General features: G+C 41.2%; 1 protein-coding gene across 1 annotated transcript in view; it reads right to left on the bottom strand.

The window, feature by feature from the left end:
- The window catches only part of LOC116719932 (vasorin-like), a 30,086-nt gene extending 9,681 nt beyond the window's left edge, over positions 1-20,405 (bottom strand). The window contains exon 1 of the mRNA XM_032562774.1: positions 20,142-20,405. The gene's annotated coding sequence lies outside the window, so the exon portion shown is untranslated. The remainder of the gene's footprint in view (positions 1-20,141) is intronic.
- Positions 20,406-20,635: the final 230 nt, after the last annotated feature.

Here is a 20,635-nt window from a genome sequence, read left to right as displayed (position 1 = left end):
ATCAAATTTCACCATGAAGCTTGACAGTTGGCAGGGATTAGTTCATACATGATACAAGCTAATCTGTGGATTATGTGCTAATCGTCTGACCAGCATTTCCATCTGAATAGATGAGTAGACAGAGCCATTTAGATAATACCTGTCTTGTGGTAGATAACTTGTTAAAACACCAGGTCTTTGAAGTGCTTGTTTACAAGTGGGATGATGTAATACAGCTCAGACATTTAGAGGTGTTGTTGACGTATTCTTTTACAGAGACTTTGGTGTCTAGCAAAGAGCGGTTGTTGGTGTCTTGTCTATCAGAGTTTACTTTCGGATGGCGTCACTGAAACTTTATGTGTTTACACTTGGATACCGGTAAAAATGCAGGAGGAACACTAAAGTGTTGCCCCTCCCCCCACCTGTTTCTGTAAACTGCTGGTCCCTAGCAAGAAATTGAGCTTTTTGGAAATGGTCAAGAAAGACATGAGATGTTATGGTGTAGAACTTAAAGGAGCCCCACCTGTCACTCTTATTAAGCTAGTAATTCATAGCTTCCTTTTTCCCTGTATTGTAAACTCAGAGGCCCATTACACTTGGTTGAATTGGGAAAACCATCAGAACATACCATATTTTCCAGTCTATAAGTTTCTCCGGAGTATAAAACTATTTTATTTACAAATTTGACCATGTTGGTGACAGGTTGTGTTAAGTTAGCTTCTTTTTAACAAACTCTCGAAAACTATCAGCTTTCTCTTGAAAATCTGCTGGAAGTATTAATGTATGTGCTCTAAATCAGGGTGGTCCAGAACGGCTCCACTCTGTCGGTGTTCTGATGCTCTCATCATTGCTCTTCAGATTGTTCTACAGTACCTGGTGAAGTGCGCAGCAGAGCAGAGACGCCTGCAGTAAATTCAGGGATTGAGCAAAAAAAAACACGCTGTCACGACGCTGCACTATAACTCGCAGGACGAGTCAACCTATGAATAAAACTGTGACTCCCAGTCTGGAAAATGCGGTATGCAAGTTGGAAAGTTACAAGAAAATAACAGCAGCATAAGTTTGCTCATATCTGCAGACAGTGTAAAAATCTCTTTCTTCAGAATTATGTCAAATCAATCACAAATAACACAAATCAAAATGGGAAAGTAAAGCAAGACAAGGCAAGTGAAAAAACAACATGTTGATCTTCATATGTCAGAAATTAACTATCTATCGCTGTGTATCGGTACACAGACTATGACGTGTCCCTTGTGGCACAAATTAATGACATGTTGTGTGAGACTCTTTTATTTCTTATTATTTGAAAGTAATCCTGGTATAGTTGTTCCTTCGCCTGATTAATCCTGATCTAATCTGAGTTTCTATTGTGCTTCCTCCAGGCTTTTTACTGTAGGCCTCAGTCACTCTAACGCCCACACGCTTCTACTCTACAACAGGCGAGTTGGGAAAAACAAAGACAGAGAAACCGAATTCACGTTAAACAGGCGGAAATGTAAGAGACGGCACTGATTCTAGACAATGACTCACAGGTACAGTTCTGTTGAAGCCAGAGGTTTGATGCCAACCACCATCAAACCGGATTGGCGACTAATCTGTCATCATTTGGCCGTGGCTCCAGCCACGCACTGGGGATTCCTTTTGTCTGACTGCTTTGCTTCTGCTACTGCTATGATGAAAATGCATTTAGATGCTCTGCTGCTCCTTGTCACACTGCAGTGTGTACCTCTTGGTGTTTGCCGCCAAACCCTTTCACCGCCCTGCTAATAAAGTGAATGTGGTTCACAAATACAGAGCGTTGGGAGGAATGCTTGTGTTCCTGTGGGTTTATTTGTGAGGACTTGTTCATTTTCTCACCTTACATGCGAAGAGGTGAAAGCCCCTCGGGCAAATTTAAGGCCTGCCATCTATTGCCAGTTTGACTCTGTCTTAAATTTCGCCTTGAGAATCACAGATCCTTCATGCGGCAACGTTTTTGGGACAAATCTGATCGACACCAGCTGCATGTTGGTGTTTCTGTCCTCTGAAAATGAGCTTTCTGTGACGACTGCAGGTGTGCGTGTGTGAGTTTTCTCATTTCATCAGTCTGTCAGCAGCTGGATATAAGCATGTCACCTGCAGTTGGCTGCACACAGGTGTGCTGGCAGAAGGTAAAACCCTGTCAAACATGTCCAGCTCTCTCTATGCCTGTTCTTACAGCCTGTGTTAAATCTGTCTGTGTCTTAAAGGGGCTCAGAATGTTTTTGATTGATTTTTTTTTTTTAGCTTTACATCATGTTATAATATTATTCGCTCGTAAAAAAAAACAAAAAACACTGGAGTGTTGCCTTGATTCTTTCATGCAAGTTTGATAAGTCTCTTAATCTCCCATGGCAACCATTCAGCTGTTCAAAACGCCTCATGCCAAAGGTGTTTCCAAGCTTCTGCCTCACAGAGCAGCCCTTCCCACTCAGCTCCTTCAGACTAGCCAGCAGCAATTAGCAAAGACCTGGTGGAACCGAACATCCGCTGAGCTCAATGTAGGAGCCACTTCTCAGTGCAACGCTGGTAAAAACGTTGTTAAAGGGTTAATAGAGGAGCCATGTGAGATTTTCAGCAGAATATTTGGCAATTGCATGTTAGGAAGAGTAACTGTGACAGTTAAATGCGTTGAATTTCCATGTTTCCCATGTGATCACATCTCCAAAAGTGATAACTAAAAAGAAGTAGGACTGCAAGCGGTTATCAACGGGTTCCTCGCCCGACCCAGCAAGTCCAATCCCCGTTGCATCGCCCCTCCACAGGCTTTCCTTTGTTTTTCAAAATCTAAACACCTGGTCCAAATCCACCCGTTATACGCAATATATGTTAAACGTTGGGGCAGCGAGCATGAGTGGATACAATAGTAGGTTTGATTCCAGTTTCCTCCATTCATGTGTTGATGTGCCCCCTGGGCAAGGCACGTCACCTCAAGATGCCGACTGCTCTGCATATCTATGCTGTATAAATTCAGTCTATTTAACATTTCACATATGGATCTGTGTGTCAACATTTTTTTCATGTTTTACATTAACATGTACTGTACTTCCCACATCTGAGCCTTGTGTTAACATGTTACAATGTAATTTTCCCGTGAAAAATATGTCAACATAGTATTAAGGAATATTTTTTTAAAATGTTCAACTTGTAGGAAGATTTTCCCATGTTTTCTATTTTGCTGTAAGATATTATTTTTACCTATGAAAACGGAAAAAGCTTTTTCCCATAACTGTTTTTATTGATCCTCTGGGATCAGTGATCTAAGTTTTGAATTTTGAACTGAATTTGAATTTCTCATGCAGGCAAGTATTCCCACGTTTCCAAAGATACTAGAAGAAATCATTTTCATGAGTTTTACTCATCTCATGTTTAAGTTCAACATTTGGTGGTTGAAACACAAGACATATTTCCTCTTCACTGTATTTGTTTTCGCTTTCCCTCTAATAAAAACTCTTAAAACTGTAACATGGAGACATTGCTCAGCAGTCTGTTGTTGACCCATCTGGCCTCTTTAGGTCCGTCAGTTCCTGACCTGTCATCACTTCTCTTTATAAACTATTCCCATCTGGGAAAGGCATCTTATCTGAAGACCGTTCTACTTAGCGAACCTGCTTGCTTTCATTTCTGTCCTGCTGCACATTACCGTTTTCTTCACATTCAATATATTCAGTTGTCACCACTGCGGATTCATCCGTTACGCCTCTCCGTCTATCTGTCGGTTCCGTCAGTGAGGACTGATCACTCACTGACGATCACCTGCGGGATGCTTGGCCAACAGGGGCCCCTCCATGCTTGTTTAGACCCAGTCTCAGTTTCCAAATTCTGCCCTCTGGCAAGATAGTGAATGGATTGGACTGAGGGGGGGGGGGATGAGCGGGGGTATATGAAACATTCCCTCTGGAATGGTACAAGCCTAGGCAGGCATTGCAATGCTTTTAACACTTGGACAATAACTATGCATTCAAACAACTCGGCTTATTTCAATTAAGACTTAAGCCTCAACATTTAACTTTACTATACAAGATACTGATGCCAGTAGATAGATAGATAGATAGATAGATAGATAGATAGATAGATAGATAGATAGATAGATAGATAGATAGATAGATAGATAGATAGATAGATAGATAGATAGATAGATAGATAGATACAAATTGTGTTTTTTGACATTAGAATATGAACAATGACTTGAGCAGATTTGTAATGGAAATGCAAACTTCATCTAACTGAATAGGCATGCAAAGTGTGGCAACACTTGGATTATACTGTTTCTATTGCTTTTTGTGTGCAGATTTAGGTTTTGGGAGGTGGGAAACGTTACCAAGGCGTATTGTCTTTCTGATGACAGAAAGTCTGTGGAGTTTACTCAGAACTTAACTGACGGCTCAGCCAAAAGAGGCGGGGCTCGCCAAGGTCACGGGTCCGCCGCTGAAATCTGCAGAGTAATTTGCACTGGAAATTTACACGCATGGCAGACCTGCACCGGAAAATCAGGAACAGTCAGAGCTGTTATTCAAAATCACACGTCTCCAGATTCAATTTGTTTGGCTCAAACGAGACTTTACACCATAATGAATGCTGCGCCCGCTGCACTCTCCTAATCTTCTACGCGCGCAGGCACACACACACGCACACCCCCACACGCATGCAAACAGGCTCAGAGATCTTTACCAACCGTCCCCTGCAGCTGGAACACCTCATTAACCCAGTGTGTGGATGGATTTACCGCTGAGAGACCTCGCAGGAACAGACACAAGGTCCACACACACACAAATATGCACATAATCATAATTGGATTACAACTGAAAAAGGAGTTTACTTTCTAAAAATACAAGTGAGAATAGCTCAGAGTAGAGCCATACTCCTGCAGAGGGGTGTTTTGTCGTGTGTGTGTGTGTGTGTGGGACGGCTGTTTACTTTGTCACTTATCTATTTGCTCTGACTCCTGACAGATCCCTTAAAGTAAACACACACACTCACACACATGCTCCTTCTTGTCTCCGCTGGAAGGCGAATCAATTAGCGCAAACTGAACCGCGTTGTGTTTGTTTGGTTCTGTTAAAGCCAGTGACCTTGACTGGTTCATGACCCAGAAACAAAGGCTGCATTATTCACAGCAACAGAAGGAAAAAAAAAAAAAAAAGAATCAGATTTTTAACTCTTTACGCTGAAGCTCGCAGCACCGTGCCGACCCGTATGCGTTGTTGCGTTTACAAGACGGGGCCTGTTCCCTGCCGCTGTAATTCACGGCTCTGAAAAGCGACTGCAGACACGGGAAATGTGTGTTTTGGAGGGCGACTCTGCTGGGGAGCCTTTGTGTTTCTCCCAGAGAGGGAAAATATGGAGCCTATTGAAGTCTGAGGAGAGTCTGTCATCTGATGAGAGATGGGTGACAAGAGAAAAAAAATAATCGCTTGCACAATCGCAGATGCATTTAGGCATACGCGTCTTAAATTTAGATCGATGATGACGCCACAGCTTAAAAACACACACACAACCGTCAGAAGGCTTATCTCTGCTACCTACCATTAGTCATGACAGAAGCCAGGCACTCCCTGTTTGGCACTTAGTTTTCTATCTACTGATAAACTTAGAATGGCTCTTCTTATGTAAAAAAAAAAAAATAAAATTTATATTTCTGAAGTAATGTTAAAGTGACCTTGATACATTTACAGTATCTTTCACAAACACTCCCACACTCTGCTAAAAAGTACAAAAGCTGCCCTGTGAGTGATTTAGATGCTTCAGGTTAAAGGTCAAGTTAACATTGTCTTGCTCACTTTTTTTCTTGTCTTGGGAATGTAACGTTCAGCTGAAACCTATGCAAACAGTAGAGTCACACACACACACGTATACATATATATGTATATATACTGTATATCAATCTGTGTATATATGTATGCTTGCAGTTGACAGACACACGAGTTGCAACAGATTGCACGGTGCATCTATTTCATACTCTGCTCTACCAAAACTGTTCCCTTAACCCTCCAAATTCAGATAATCGCTCCAAGTCTCCAGGAGTAAGAATGCAGCACCCAGGCATGCAGGGCACTTTTACAAACATTAGTGAAAGAATGGGTCACTCTTCGGGACTTGGAGAATTCTAACGTCGGACCATTAAGGGAGGAAAACCATTGCAATAAGTGCACTGGACTTACGGTCAGTAGAGACGAGTTCTCTGCCTTTCTGTCTGCTAATCTGGTAACAGAGCAGTCTAGATTAGGTGTGAATTTTGTTGCAGAGTTGATTATGGTGCCGGGATGTTTGTCAGCAGTCGGGCTCGGCCCCTCCGTTTTTAATGAATGGAACTCTTTATGATGCGGCATACCGAGACGTTTTAGGCAATGTTATGTTTCCCGTTTTATGTGAAGAGTTCAGGAACGGTCCCCATCATGTCCCAACATGAGCAGACAAACTGGCATGAAGGAGGACGTTCTGTGTTGAAGAAGCTGACTGGGCTGAACAGAGTTGATATGCGTTACTGGATTGGACGTCACGTGACTTATTGTGCGCCACACATGCAGCATCGGGATGCATCAAGTGAGGAATTTCGGTGGTCGAGAAAAATGATGCAAAGAATCCGAAGAAGGGACGCAGTGTTCGGCTTTGAATTGTCAACATTACAACAACTAGATAACAAGGTCCAAGCGGATCACATTTCACAGGTCAGGAAAAGGTTTCACTTTAAAAATGTCGAGAAAGTGGGAAGTAGCTCGGTTACGCTAGCTTGACTTTGACAACCTTAGCATGTAAATGTTGGGTTCAGTAAACACTAAAATAAGGCGACCCACATACACACTCTGTGACAGGTCATCACTACAGCAGGTGTGAGCTGTTAATGATCGCCACATAAACATCAAGCCTGAAAACATATAACTCCGATGACCTGAACGTTCAGCTTTGTGGTTTTTACGTCCCCTTTTTGTGTGTGGGAAATGTTTTTGTGCTTTTCAGTGTTGATTTCTGATGCACTTGAACGTCATCTCTGCGCCTGCAGGTGAGCGTTACTAGTTGCCGATGTCCAACCCAGTAACATATATCGGTGGTCCTGACCTCGACTACAGGAGAGACTCACTTATCCAACATCAGTGTTTGTCCTCATATTTCTCTTTTCATTCAGGCCATGACAGCGAGAGAGAGAGAGTTAATCTGTCAGCAGATAACAGGAAGGCTCAACATGTAAAGTTGTTGTTTTATCCTTTTGAGCTTTTAAACTTCTGTTTATCATGAAACAAGTTGGATCCGAAAATGTTGACAGCCTTTTGGAAATAAAATTTAAGGCTCTGTATTCCTTACTTAATACAGAGACTGCTGTTTTAGCAGTCATGCTAACCATGCTAATCGCTAATATAAAATGCTATATTCCGCTTAAGTGGGAAAGTCTGTAGTTATTTTGTTTTCTGCTTTTGAAAAATTGATAAAATCCTGTTTTCTGACACACGGTGCAACATAACCTACCTGGCAGGGCGCCTGCAAAAACATATATAGAAAACTGTATTCAGATCGTGTTATATCATTACTGTTACAGAGAAATTTGAGTAAGCAATAGCTTACACTAGCAGATCAAAACTCAGAAATTGGCCACAACATTCAGATCCATGTATGTCTACAAATTAGAGTTATTAAAGAGTTAAGGAGATACTTTTTTCTGTTTCTTCCCCCCCCCCCCAAGTCAATTTTTGTTCAGAGACTCTTCAGCTGTGGGACTTTCTAAGTCTGCTAGCGGTGAATTTCCAGAAGATCAGCAAAACAAAGTTATTACAATTTAAAATCATTAGTCTGAGCTTAAAATAAGCAAACAGCAGCCAGTCATCACATGAACCCGCAGAGAACAGATCAGGCAACAGACTGACTAATGGACATTGCTGAACTTTTATCCCTTTTTTTTCTTGACTGTCTGAGACAAAGCTTCAACCAGCGCTGACTTCGATGCCAAACACGCCGTTTCATATGCTAGTGGTTAAACCCCGGGCCCCGCCGCGCTCCGTGGGGTGAAACTGGACTCCGAGGTAGAGACACGTGAAGGAATGGCGACGACACGCTCGACTGCAGACCAGGCGCTGAAACGAAGAAAAAAAAAATCCCGGAGGGCTGGGGCGTGGGCTTCAGGGTGATTTTCTTGGAGTAAGGAACGGGGAGAAAACGGTGTTGTGTTTGTATAGATAAGGAGGGCTGCATTCGCAGACAAACGAGAAAAAGAAAAGACGAGCGTAAAAACATTGAACGCAACAAGTTTATATAGCAAGAGAACCCCACATGAACTCCCCAAACTAAACAGAAAAACAAGACTTTATCAAAGGGGTGACGCTTTTTTTTTTTTTTTCAAACAAACCCTGGAGCAAAACAAGTCTTTGATGAACAATGTGTAAGAGTCTCTGTGTACCTGCGGTTCAGCCAGATTTCACTCACACCAGCTTATCTGTGACTAAGCCGGCAGGTACGCCTGGAGAGGTGCAAACACGACGTGAAGCATTTACACAAACACCTCGTTTCCCACCGGGCAGTCGCATTGCTTGCTGTAACCAATCTTTTTTTCTTTTTTTTTCTCACTTTGTTTTTGCCTTTCAGACCAGTCTTGGATCTAAATTTTGCTCCTAGCCTTAACTGGCTGCTTTTGGCAAAGTGCGAGTGCACATCGTTCCTTCCACTCAGGACGACATCTGCTATGGATTTGGTTTGGAAACTGCAAACAGTTACCGTGCATGAACACGGCTGGAACATCTTTGACGACTTGGCCGCTCTTCAAACTGCGAACATCAAGTTGTTGTTTTTTTATTGAGTAAAAGGAATATTATTATCAAATTACGTCAAAGTTTTGGTTCTGCACACACTCTGGTTTGCATGCTCACTTGTGAGCCCAGGTAAAGACGTTTGGGGGTTAATTACCAACAACACAGATGTTAAAATTTTCTTTTAAGTCTTTTCATTTCCTTTTGATGCTCCAATTTGTTCTCTCATTTGTTTTTTTAGAGAGATATTTAAAAAGACATTAACTATGTTAAACTATTCTTCTCTTTTTGATCATTTACAGACATATTTATTTCCAACGATGCTCAAATCTCAGTTTGAATATCTTTAATTGATTTTACATTTCCCCTTTTTTTCCATTGATTGTGTTCCTAATCCTCAGTTGGACTCTTGACCAAGGCTTACATCAAACAATTTGAACATCACGCAATTTAGAGTCACACAAATCATTTTTTCTTACAGTGGACTACGTATAGGTTGGGGAAGGCTAGTTTAATCTTCTAATTTTCAAAGCCGGACATTCAAAGGACACTCAAAACTAAATTTATGAATGATAGGGACAAAATATGTCATGGCTGTCAGTAAAAAAAAACCAACCAAAACTGCAAAATCACAATGGCGTGACGACAAAATGACCAAAACCTGTTTGAAATGTAAACTGTTGAATAGAAACATCAACATCATTGTGTCATTTATTTTCTGTTTAGTATTTCAATGAGTTCAATCATTATTATGATTTTTTAAAATTATGCTTCACCTTGTTTTTTGCCAGGTATATAGTGACTCATTTTTAAATAACATTTCTGCTGTTGTTGCTCATCTGTTTTACTACACTGATCAATATTGGTGGTTGATATTGTGAATAGTTTATCTTTTTCAGTGTTTGATAAACATGCACACTTTGTACACTTTTAGAAAAGTGATCTGACTCAAGTCTACATTACATGATTATTATTAGTAGTACTATTATTGTTGCATGATTGTCAATCTTGTTTTTTATATATCTATTGTTTTTAACACTTTAAGAACTTTTTTGTGTGAATTTTGCAGCTGTTACACCTGAATTTCAATGAAACAATGAAGTCGGTTCCTGTTCTGTTCCATTAACCAATCTTTGATCCGACTCAAGATCCACGTTTTGAAAGCTAGTAAAATGCGTATTTTTCCAGGCAGATCTGAACTCAAAAAGAGTCGACATGTAGCGTAAACTATGATCAGGAATCTCATTCCAGTCACTTTGAAAAATGGCAGCAGTTACGTTTTAACGAGCAGGAAGTTCTGGACCAACGATCAACCCGGTCAAGACCCAAGGCAGATCCTCTGAGTTTATTTTCCGCAGTTGATTGAGGCTGGAAAATTGCTCCGTTAATCTGCGCTGCATTAATTTGTCCAATGCGTCTCATCTGTCATTCTGGGAGCAGCCTGGTGTGTTTTGGCCCTATCAGAGCCACGGAGTAATGTTTCTGCAGCTGACCGACCCGCTGACTGCTTGGTTTGGACCTGCGCTGGTCTGTCTGTGTTTATGGAGAGTCTCGCATTAGCCAAGAGCAGTTACAATGTCCTGATACGGCACACATGACAGGCAGAAACCAACCAATCACGCTCCTCTCATTGGGAAACAGAAATTGGCAGGTATATGAACCTTAAAAATTTTTTTTTTAAATTGGCTTTGATAAGACAGCTTCAGTTTTGCCTGTGGCAATGTTCAAAACTTGCTTTAGATTTCAAGTGAGATCATTGGAAAAAACCTTTGGAACAAAAAAAAGGTTGTGCCAAAGGTTGCGCACAGTTTCTGAGTGGGATCAAGTTATTGGTGTGGGAAGTACAGGTTTACAAGCCCAAAGAGATACAATCGCTTAGAGTGGCAACGAGGTGAAAATTTCTACTTTTGAAGTCGTTTCGACAGATAAAACCTGGTGCTTATATGCTAAACCAAACATGAATGTGGAGGGTTGCAGTCATCTCCTTCTGTTCCGCTAATGTTCCTTCAAGTCAACAAGAATTTCATTATTTTCTATCAAGAAGCAGAAACAGATAACTGGTCTCGAGCCGTTATTTTGCAAGGCAGATATCATTTATACCAAGCCAGGGTTCCAAACAAACAGGTTCTACCAACGTGCATGTGCAAGACTTGTACACTGAGTTGTAATTATTCTGAAATATTAATTATAATGTCATTTGGCATAATGTGGAGTAGATGTCTTACTTTTGTATTTTTAAATGTGGTTTTAAAGGGGCAGTATTATGTAATGTAACATACTTGCAGCGTTGCCTTGATTCCTTCATGCATGTTTGAGAAATCCTTTAATCTCCCATGGCAAGAGATTATGCCATGGGAGTTTTGCACGGTGTGCAAAACAGCTGACCGGTGTGCAAAACGCCGGTGTGCAAAACGCCTGGGTGGAGCTAGCCCCGCCTTCGAGGACGAAGCTCCTCCTCAGAGCTGCAGTTTCCAAAATGTCGCACCTTTCACCTCTCTTTAACTTCCCCATTCAAACTCCTTCAAACTAACCAGCAGCAATTAGCAAGCACCTGCTGAGCTCATTATACCAGCTACAGTACTTCTCAGTGCAGCGCTGGTAACAACGTTGTTAAAGGGTTAATAGAGGAGCCTTGTTGTGATGACTTCCTAAAAGTGGAGTTTCAGAAAGAAGAGTTTTTAAAGAAACAGAGAAGTAAAATTTAATGTAAGTCATATTTTATTAAAGGGACTTTAAACTGTGTGAGTGGTAACAGAAATGTTTAATGCTTTTGAAATTAACATTTTAAAAAGACAGGTAGCAGGCAATATCTAAACTTGATATTGCATTTACTGCATTCATTTCATGTAAACTTCTACGTAGTCGATAGTTCAATTTCAGTTTCGCAAATACATCTAGGACATTTGCAACATTCTGCACTCACACTCCATCCTGAACACATTTAACTTGCGAGTTTATGTTTTCCACTGTCAACACTTGAAATGTTTCATTCTGTTCTGTACTCTATCGTCCTTTAAAGCTGCTGTTGTCCAGCTTTTGATCCACGTGACGGCCCTCTGAAGTGGCATTTGGTTCTCATCTGTGAACAAGACGTTCAAATTAAAAACGCCACAGACATGCCCGCCACCACAGCTCTCCACACTGGTTTCAGACAGAACAATGGTTTCTCTAGCCCGGTCAGATTGAAACGATGCGTCCGACACCACAAATGTAGAGAAAACAGTAATTAAAAGTTGTGTACCATATTTTTTTTCTTCATTTATTACACACAATTGCTTGTAAGCACAGACTTAAAATGTTTTCTTCTTTCTCGGATTTTGCTGAACAAAGTTTTTCGGTCTGCAAATGCTGCATTTGGTAGGAATGATGAAGAAATAATCACAGTTTTGTTGGCACGAAGCAGTGTTTGCATTCAGAAAGTGTCATGCAAAAGTACTCTGGCCTTAAAATGTTTTTTTTTTATAAGGCTCTTACCGCAAGCTTCAAAGTATTGTGTCGCGTTTTAATTTGATTGACCACTGCAAACTGCAGTTCTGATGTAAATGGAGAATGTTATTTGTTTTTTTAATTTTCTGAATTGAAAAGTAAATGTGCAAATGGCAGAGAAACAACTTACAGTTCCAGGAAAGCCATTTGTCCACCCTCATCTGTGGCTATGCTAATTAGCTTTAGCGTTCATGACAGGCTGTGCTATCAGGAAGAAGCTGTAACGTAGCAGAGCGCGAAGGAGAGGGTGTGAGTGGCACGTACACAGGAATGATTGACGGCGCTCGGACCCTCCCCCTGGTTCTGATTGGTTCTTTCTGACTAAGTGATATATTTCCGCAGTTAGCACTTGAAGAAGCCAGAAGAGCTCAATTTTTTTTTTGTCAGATTGTCTCATACCATACTGCTGACATAATGATAGTTTTAACTGATATGTAAAAAACATATATTTTTTTTTATAATAAAAGTTACATGATGTAGCTTTAAATCCTATATTGGTTTCAGATTTTAACATTTTTAACATTACAAGTATCGCTGGCATATCTACTGTCACAGTGTCTTGGCTGCTTCTTGCTCCGTGACCTGCAGGTTTTTGCTTTGATCTGTTTATCTTCCTGCCATCACCACATGTTTGGGCTTCCAGCCAAATCTAAACACGGCAAATCCCCCAAAACGCACACTTTCTGTTACGCAGGCAGAGGGGACGCGTATTTGTTTTCGCCATTCAACTGTAAGTTTGACTGATTGTAAACGTCTTCTGTATCTGCGCTTCTTCGGCTTCACCGGTATTTCTGCGGGTCGACTCGTTCGCCCTTCGACCTCTGACCTTTTAATCCACAACCAGCTGCAGCGAGGCCTCAGAGGAGGACTAAGTGATTCTGCTTGTGAGTGTTTGAGTGTGGCGATGGAATGAGAAAACGTGAGCGCATTCTTCTCGTTGTGAAAAATCGAATGGTTTAGTTAAATAACGAACTGCACAGTGTTTCAACACCCCAAGGCTGAGTGTAATCACTAAACTTAGATAAAAAATATACCTGAAATGACTGGAATTAGTTCAGCACAATTCTGTCACACTGTGATGCAGCTGATACTACAGCTGAGTTAATATTCTTGTCGTAACAGGTCTTGTCAGTCTCTTTAAATGAAATTAGTCTAATTTCACTTGCAAAATTAGTCTTACTCCTTAAACTTCACTTTTTAGGTTACAGCTATTGATTTTAATGTTTTCATTTGGATAAATGAACTCAAAGGAAAATGTTATTTTTTTTATTTTATTTTTTTTTACAAATTTAAATCTTAAAATGTTTGCTCAGTACGATTTAGCATACATTCAGAAATCAACCTTGTAGTAAACACAACTTATCTGTGTTTAATTCCAGTTCTATCAGGAACATTGTTCCTGATAGAACTTGTTGTGAGAGAACATTGGTAAAATAACAGCATCCTGACAACTGAGGAACACAGCAGTCAGATCAAGGATGTTGAGGAAAAATTGAAAGAGTTAGGCTACAAAGAAATATCCAAGAAGAAGGTGCACCGATTGCAGTTTTCTGGTTGATCGCCAAGCTTTAAGAAGCCTGACCTGCCTATTCCGATTTTAGCCGATACTGAAAACAGCTGATACTGTTTATCCGACGTGAGGAATGACTTACATTTGCACGATTTGTCACTGAATAACTAAAAACTCAGTCAAGTGGATGAAGTTGGTTTGGTCAGAAAACACCAAAGGCAACCAGAGTTTAAATGGTATGGGTTAGATCAAGGCGTTAGAATTAGCGTAGTCAAAGTCCGGGTTTAAATCCAATTGAGAATTTGTAGCAAGACTTGAAAATTCGTGTTCACACACACTCTGGATCCAATCCGACAGTGATTGGGTGATGTTCTAAAGAAGAATGAGCAAAAACGTCAATGCCTAGGTGTAAATTACTGCTAGAGACACACCTCAAAAGACCTGGAATGCCACTAGAGCAACAGGTGGCCTGAATGCAGAGTTTGAAACCCATGTCTCCTGTTGTTCCCAGGCTGTGATTAAGTGAAAAAACCCAAAAAGGTTCAGGGGATGTGAATAGTTTTGCAGTGCACTGTATTCTGCTATATAACAGGGTCCTTGTAAAATTGGTTTCATACCTGAAGCTCTGTCTCATTAACATATCACACTTCCTGACAGCAAGAAAGTCCAAAAGATCCAACTCTCTCTTAGTGTTCCTGTCGGACCTTTCCATCAATGCAGGTTATCTTTGGTCACACTGCATCTCACCTTACCGGTCGGGCCTTTTTGGGTTTGTAGGAATATCACAGGAATATCACAGGCACTTTGGAAGACCTCTGTCTTCCAAAGTGCTTTGTCAAAGTCCTACAGCCCCAAGGGAGCTGTCGATTTACAAGCTGAATGGGGGGGCGTGTGCGTGTGTGTGTTTATGCGCTAAAGGGTGCTTCGAAGAACCCAGCCTATTGAATCAGGATGAAAGGGTGCATGTGCATACCACCAAGCTGTCTGCCTCGAGGACAAAAGCATAGTAGGGCTAAGGAGAGGTGGGGTAGGGGGGAGTCTTCCTGTAATCTGTCACACCTCCACCATCCCAGAACCATACGCCCCCAAGAAGTGTTGCTCCTCTTTACAGACTTGAGTGTGATGTGTTTTCTTTAGCACAAAGAAGGATAAATGGCCAGCTCCGATTAATGCTGAATGAACAACTTCTTCTCCTAGCCCTCCTGCGGTCTTAAGAGACGGGGTCATTTAGACCCCACAAGTTTTTTCATCTGTGCGGCGGGGTCTCGCTGAACCCGCGTGCGCTTTTACAAGTTTTTTTTGTGTGTGTGGTTTTGGAAACTGACGTTCTGACGGGACAACACCCCTGCTTTCTGACCGTGACATTTGCCGCTCACAATCAACTTATTGTATTGCCTTAAGTTGTTGTAAAAAAAAACAAAAAAAAAACTGTATAAATCTTAAAAGAAATTTGACTTTTTCATGCCTTGAAAATGGCCTCTGTCTCTTTAAGAAGCTCCTACACTTCAACAATGCTCCCAATGCTAAAAGATTAGCAACCGTTCTTAGTAGTGCTAGCTCATTGCTGCTGCCACTAGTCTGGAGGAATTGAGCAGTGAGACGCCATTTACGTACTCTCAAAATGGCTGCCATTGGAGAGTCAAGGATTCCTAAGACATGCATGAATGAATCAGCACAACACTCCAGGTATGCTTTGATGCGGGGAGAATATTATCACAAGGCTAAATGAAACACCTCCCTAAACTTCATACAAAGTTAAAGAACAATATATGTTGGATATTTTCATCTCTATGATTCAGTAAATGACATTGACTAGAAAAGACGCCAAGGTAATCTCACTACAGATTGAAAGCATCCTTCCCGCCTGTTCCAAATGTTAAGAGATGTTTCTGACTCACCCTCCTGGTCCTCCATGTTTTCAGAAGATGCCATGAGGATAACTTAGAGGAAGGTAGTTAAGGACACGCTTCGTGGGTTAGTAAAGGAGTAACAACCCCTAAACTGTGTCTGCAGAGGCGAGGAGGCAGGGCGTGCGCTCAGACATGACTGCGGTTCCAATCCAGTTAGCACATAAAGCCTCGAAGTTTGAAAGTCTGAAATGCCTTTGGTGTCAGAGGAACTTGTAAAGATGTAATGTGAGACATTTCACGACTCTGAAAACGGACACAAAACTGGCTTACATCCCTGATGATTTAAGACACGCTCTACTAGAGAAAATTCATATTATAATAGGATTTAGTTGAAACAACAATCAGCTGAGGACAGTGGGTAGAAGCAGCACTGCTGCTGTCCACTAAGGCACATGTGTTAAAAAAACAACTCAAATGTTCTTTTCAATTCTTGAAAATTAGAAATTGTAAAGCTGGAGATACTAACTAGTCAATGTTCAGGTTAACCCGCCCTGCACACAGGGCAAATTAGAACTAGATCTTGAGTGGGTAAGCTGCAACGACAACGCTAGACACAAACAAAAAAAATCACAAGGCTGGGTGCTGTGGTGACATAGGGGTTAATCACAACCCACATATGGAGGCCTTAGTCCTTGACGTGGCCGTCGCAGGTTTGATTCCTGCCCTGGCGACCTTTGCCGCATGTCTTCCCCCTTCTCTCAATGCCCATTTTCCTGTCAATAAAGGCCTCTAGAGCCAATAAAACCTAAAAAAAAAAAAAATCATGAGGCTGAAAATGAACCTGCCAATTGATATTAAAATAGTTTTTTATTTTCAATATCAAACTAATGTATCTCCCCTAAACCACATTACCAATGTGACCGTCTGATTTCCCAATTGAAAACAGCACAGAAACATTCAGCACAAGAAATCTTCACGGTTACCAGAGAAAGTTGACTAAAAGCAATTTCTGCTCTGTTGGGAAATATATGAATCTGCAATCATCTTATTTCTAAGGATGGAGAAAAAACAAGAAAGTGATTTACAAAGTTATATTGCAACTTCAGAGCATGCTCAGAAGGAAAATCCCCCTTTTTAAGTGTATGGACGAGGTCTGGTGAATCAGAGGCAGAGGGTTATATAATCGCTGCAGGTCAGCTCATTCTGGGTGATCTAGGTTTGGTGGATTACTCCAGGAACTGGGACAAAACACAAAATGTGTAACCCATTTCATTGTAACCAGATCTTTGATTCATTCTGCTCCACTTAAAGGGGCAGAATTGTGTATTTTCCAGGCACATAGTGCCATTTTATAGCACAATTAAGGAACTGTGTTCTTTCAGTTGTTATAAAAATGCTGTATATATGAAACACGACTCAGAAGAAATTTGAAACGTTGTAATTTAATGCCTAGAAATTAGGCCTCTGTTTCTTTAAGAAACGCCTGTGCTTTCTGAAACTCTGCCATCAGGAACAACATGGCTCCCCTATTAACCCTGTAATATCGTTCTTAGCAGAGTTGAACTGAGAAGCAGCTCCTATGATGACTCCAGCTGATGTGCAGTTCCTCCAGGTATTTGCTAATATTTGCTGGCTAGTCTGAAGGAGTTGAGTGGATGAGTTTAGGGAAGGGCTGCTCTGTGAGGCTGAAGCTCGGAAGCTTGTAAACTGCAGCTCTCAGGAGGAGCTTTGACCTCGAAGGCGGAGCTAGGTCCACCTAGGCGTTTAGCACGGCTGAATGGTTGCCATGGAGATTAAAGGATTTCTCAAACATGTATGAAAGAATCAAGGCAACACTCCAGGTATGTTTTGATAAAGGAAAGGCATAACATGATGTAAAGCTCAAAAAAAGTAGATTTTGTATAATGCTGTCCTTTTAAAGAATAAATAGAGGGGACAGAAACTTAACCAGGACATGAGAGCGAACACTTGAATTATATTTTCCTAATCAAAGTTTAGGAAAAACTTTAATAAAACCTGAAAGCCAAGAAAAACTTTGCACCAAAGATGTAATGGAAACATAAATTACAACACGTATACCGAGGCCAAACGTGAGTTACAGGCATCAGAAAAACAACATCACCCGCATTAGTCACTGATGTTATTTCCTATTGAGAAAAAAATGGTACAGTGACCGAAACCTGACCTAAGCCGAGGAGCCAGCTTGTGTGTATCAATGTGTGTTGAGCACCACAGGGCACACTTAAGCTTACAAAGAGAAGGGATTTTTTTTTTTTTTGTTAATGTGACTGATAGCAAATAAAACCTTACACACACACACACACACACACGCGCGATTCAGCGCATCAGTCCCATCTTCTTCACCTTGTACCTCTTTAACTTCCCTCGTGGGGTTATTAACTCCCTGATTGGTGAGCTTCCCTTTCGGTTCCGTCCTGTTTAGTTGTCATGGCAGCATGACCAGAACACTTATTAGCTGACCCCGTGGGATTAGTCCAACTTTGAAAACCTGGAGGTTGAGGGCTGGGAGGGTGGGTTAAGCCTTCACCTCGAGCTGCTCGCTGCCGCATCTCACAAAAACCTTAATTAAATTGCTGAGGCACCGAGGCAGGAATGTTTGCTCTGCTCTCCGCCTCTACCTTTGCCGTCCCTCTGCCTCCACCTTTCTTTGCTTTTCCCATCCTTGTGCTCCACTTTAGGCCTTCTTTCAGGGCCTCAGACTCCTCACACGTCAGAGAATGAGGGCGACAAGTTGTGATTTAATGTAAAAGCTGCAGCACGAAATGAAAACGGGGCTCTTGAGTCTGATTAAATGCACAATTCAACCATACTGCCAATACATCATAATAAAGTGTAGATCTACAAGCCTATAGACAAACATTAAAAATGTATTTTACTATATAAAACATGAAAATGACACGTTATTGTGAGTGTAATAACAAATTACCGAAAAAAAAGCAAGTATATATCATAATTTATGATTATTTCAATGCTGATTTGCCTGTTTGGTGTTGAAGAACGTAACCTGTAAATTATATCATACAACGTTCAAATTCACAAAAAAAATTTTATGTGTTTAAACTTCTTCTGTTACATGATGAGCTGCTTAAACCAGAGCTGCACAATATCTCAAATTACAGCCATCAGCTCTCATTTTATTGTGTTCAGTGATTTAATTGCAAATGACTGCATAAATGTAATATTTTAATCATGATTAATCACAATTAATCACGATTAATCAGGCTAATCGTGATTAGTGAGATTAATCGTGATTAATCAGATTAATGTCAGTTGATTGGATTAATCCTATCAAGCGTGAAAAGAAAAATCTGCAGAATGTGCCAATTTTTTAAACCTGATTAATCGATTAATCGTCAGAATAATCAGTTACTGAAATAATCGTTAGTTGTGGTCCTACATCAAAGATATTGATGATGACTGTAGAGTCCATCTAACTAGCCAAATATGGGTAACATGGTGAGCAAGAACTACATAACACTGAAGATATCGCATCTTACCAACTATTGCTTGCAAGTAGTCACATCCCAACAGCGATAAATAAATTTATGTTGAAACTTTCCTAAGATATAATTGAGACGCTGACAAAAACAGAAAACAAAAACTACTCTCTTCGGAAGATGATGACACCTGTTGCTTTCACACCTTTTCCCTTCCGTACAACTTTCCATTATGGATGTTTTCCATCAGTTATGAAATCTATACATGTTTTACTTTTAAAACTGAATAAGTGAAATAAATTAGCTCTTTGATAATATTCTAAATTCATTAGGATTCACTTTAAGTTTTAGTTGAAGCCTTAAGATACCAATATTCAGGGAAAACCATAGATAGCTCTAGGTGAAACCAACAACTCTTTTTTTTTCGATTTCATGTTTTATGCATCAAATGTAGGGCCAAACATTAGTCAGAGCCTGCTATAAACAACACATTTACACACAAGACATGACAGAAAGATCAGACCCAGCGCGAGCGTCCGGCAGACAGGCAGGCTGCCTCTGCTGCCTCGCGCGAATCACGAATAAAAGCTTCCCGCACGAGGTGATAAGAGAGCCAGAGGTCAGGCTGGAGCCGCGGAGAAGGGGGCAGATAACAGCCTCTAATCCGCAAAATTCAACACCGCCACGGTCTGAAGAAGCGATAGAGATAAGAACTAATCGTGTTTCCACATTTCTCCGCGGGGAGCCCTCCTCCTCTCGCCTCCTCCCACCAAGAGCGCCCGCTTGACCCGAGATACAGACCCGTCCACCGGGTGCGGAGGAATGTGAGGCGCCGCTGCTCAAGTCCCCCAGCCTGGAAGTCGGTTCTTGACATGTGAGCCGAACAGAGCTTTGTTTTCACACTCTCTTGTAGTTAAAGTTCACCCAGTTGTTGATTCGCTCTAAGTATAATTGATATCACAACATCCTTGTTCGTTTGATGTATTTACTCGGCGTTAAGCGTCATTAATAGTGCAATATTTCTACCGATAAACAAGAAATAGGTCGTTATTGGACTCAGTGTGCGCTCACAGTTTTCCAATCAAGCGGAGGTTTAGAAGAAGCTTACCTTGGGAAAGTATAATCCAGAGCCCCGCTGGAATGCAGCTTCACTTCCAATTCCTTATCCACAGTAAGGGGGTGGTTGGGAGGGTTATCAGTAATAAAAAAAAAACAATAAAAAAACACTGAAGGGAAAACCTTTTTGTTTTTCTCGCAGCACAGCGCAGTTAGCTCCAGCACATCGCTTAAAGTGAGCCGAGAATCACTGCAGCGCTCTGAAGACTCGCATGAGCTCCGCCGGACTTCAACAAAAGCGCTCAGTGAAGTGAAGGAGGCGAGAAGTTAAACAAGCTGCGGGGAAGTGGGAGGTACGGCAGGCCGGGCGCGCGCGTCCGTGGGCGTCCCCGTTTCGCGCTGCACCTGCACGAGGCTTTTCCTCCGTGTTTTATCTTCTTCTCGTTCATTACTGCCTCATTCATTACGGAAGTAATCATTAAAACACGTAGAACATCAGTTTACAACTCATGTCCAATTTTTTGTTTTTATTTTTTATGTATGTTA

The sequence above is a fragment of the Xiphophorus hellerii genome, chromosome 5 (assembly GCF_003331165.1).
Source record: "Xiphophorus hellerii strain 12219 chromosome 5, Xiphophorus_hellerii-4.1, whole genome shotgun sequence".
Lineage (NCBI taxonomy): Eukaryota > Metazoa > Chordata > Actinopteri > Cyprinodontiformes > Poeciliidae > Xiphophorus > Xiphophorus hellerii.
Note: the sequence above shows the minus strand (reverse complement) of the source record. Positions and strands in the feature narration are given on the sequence as shown.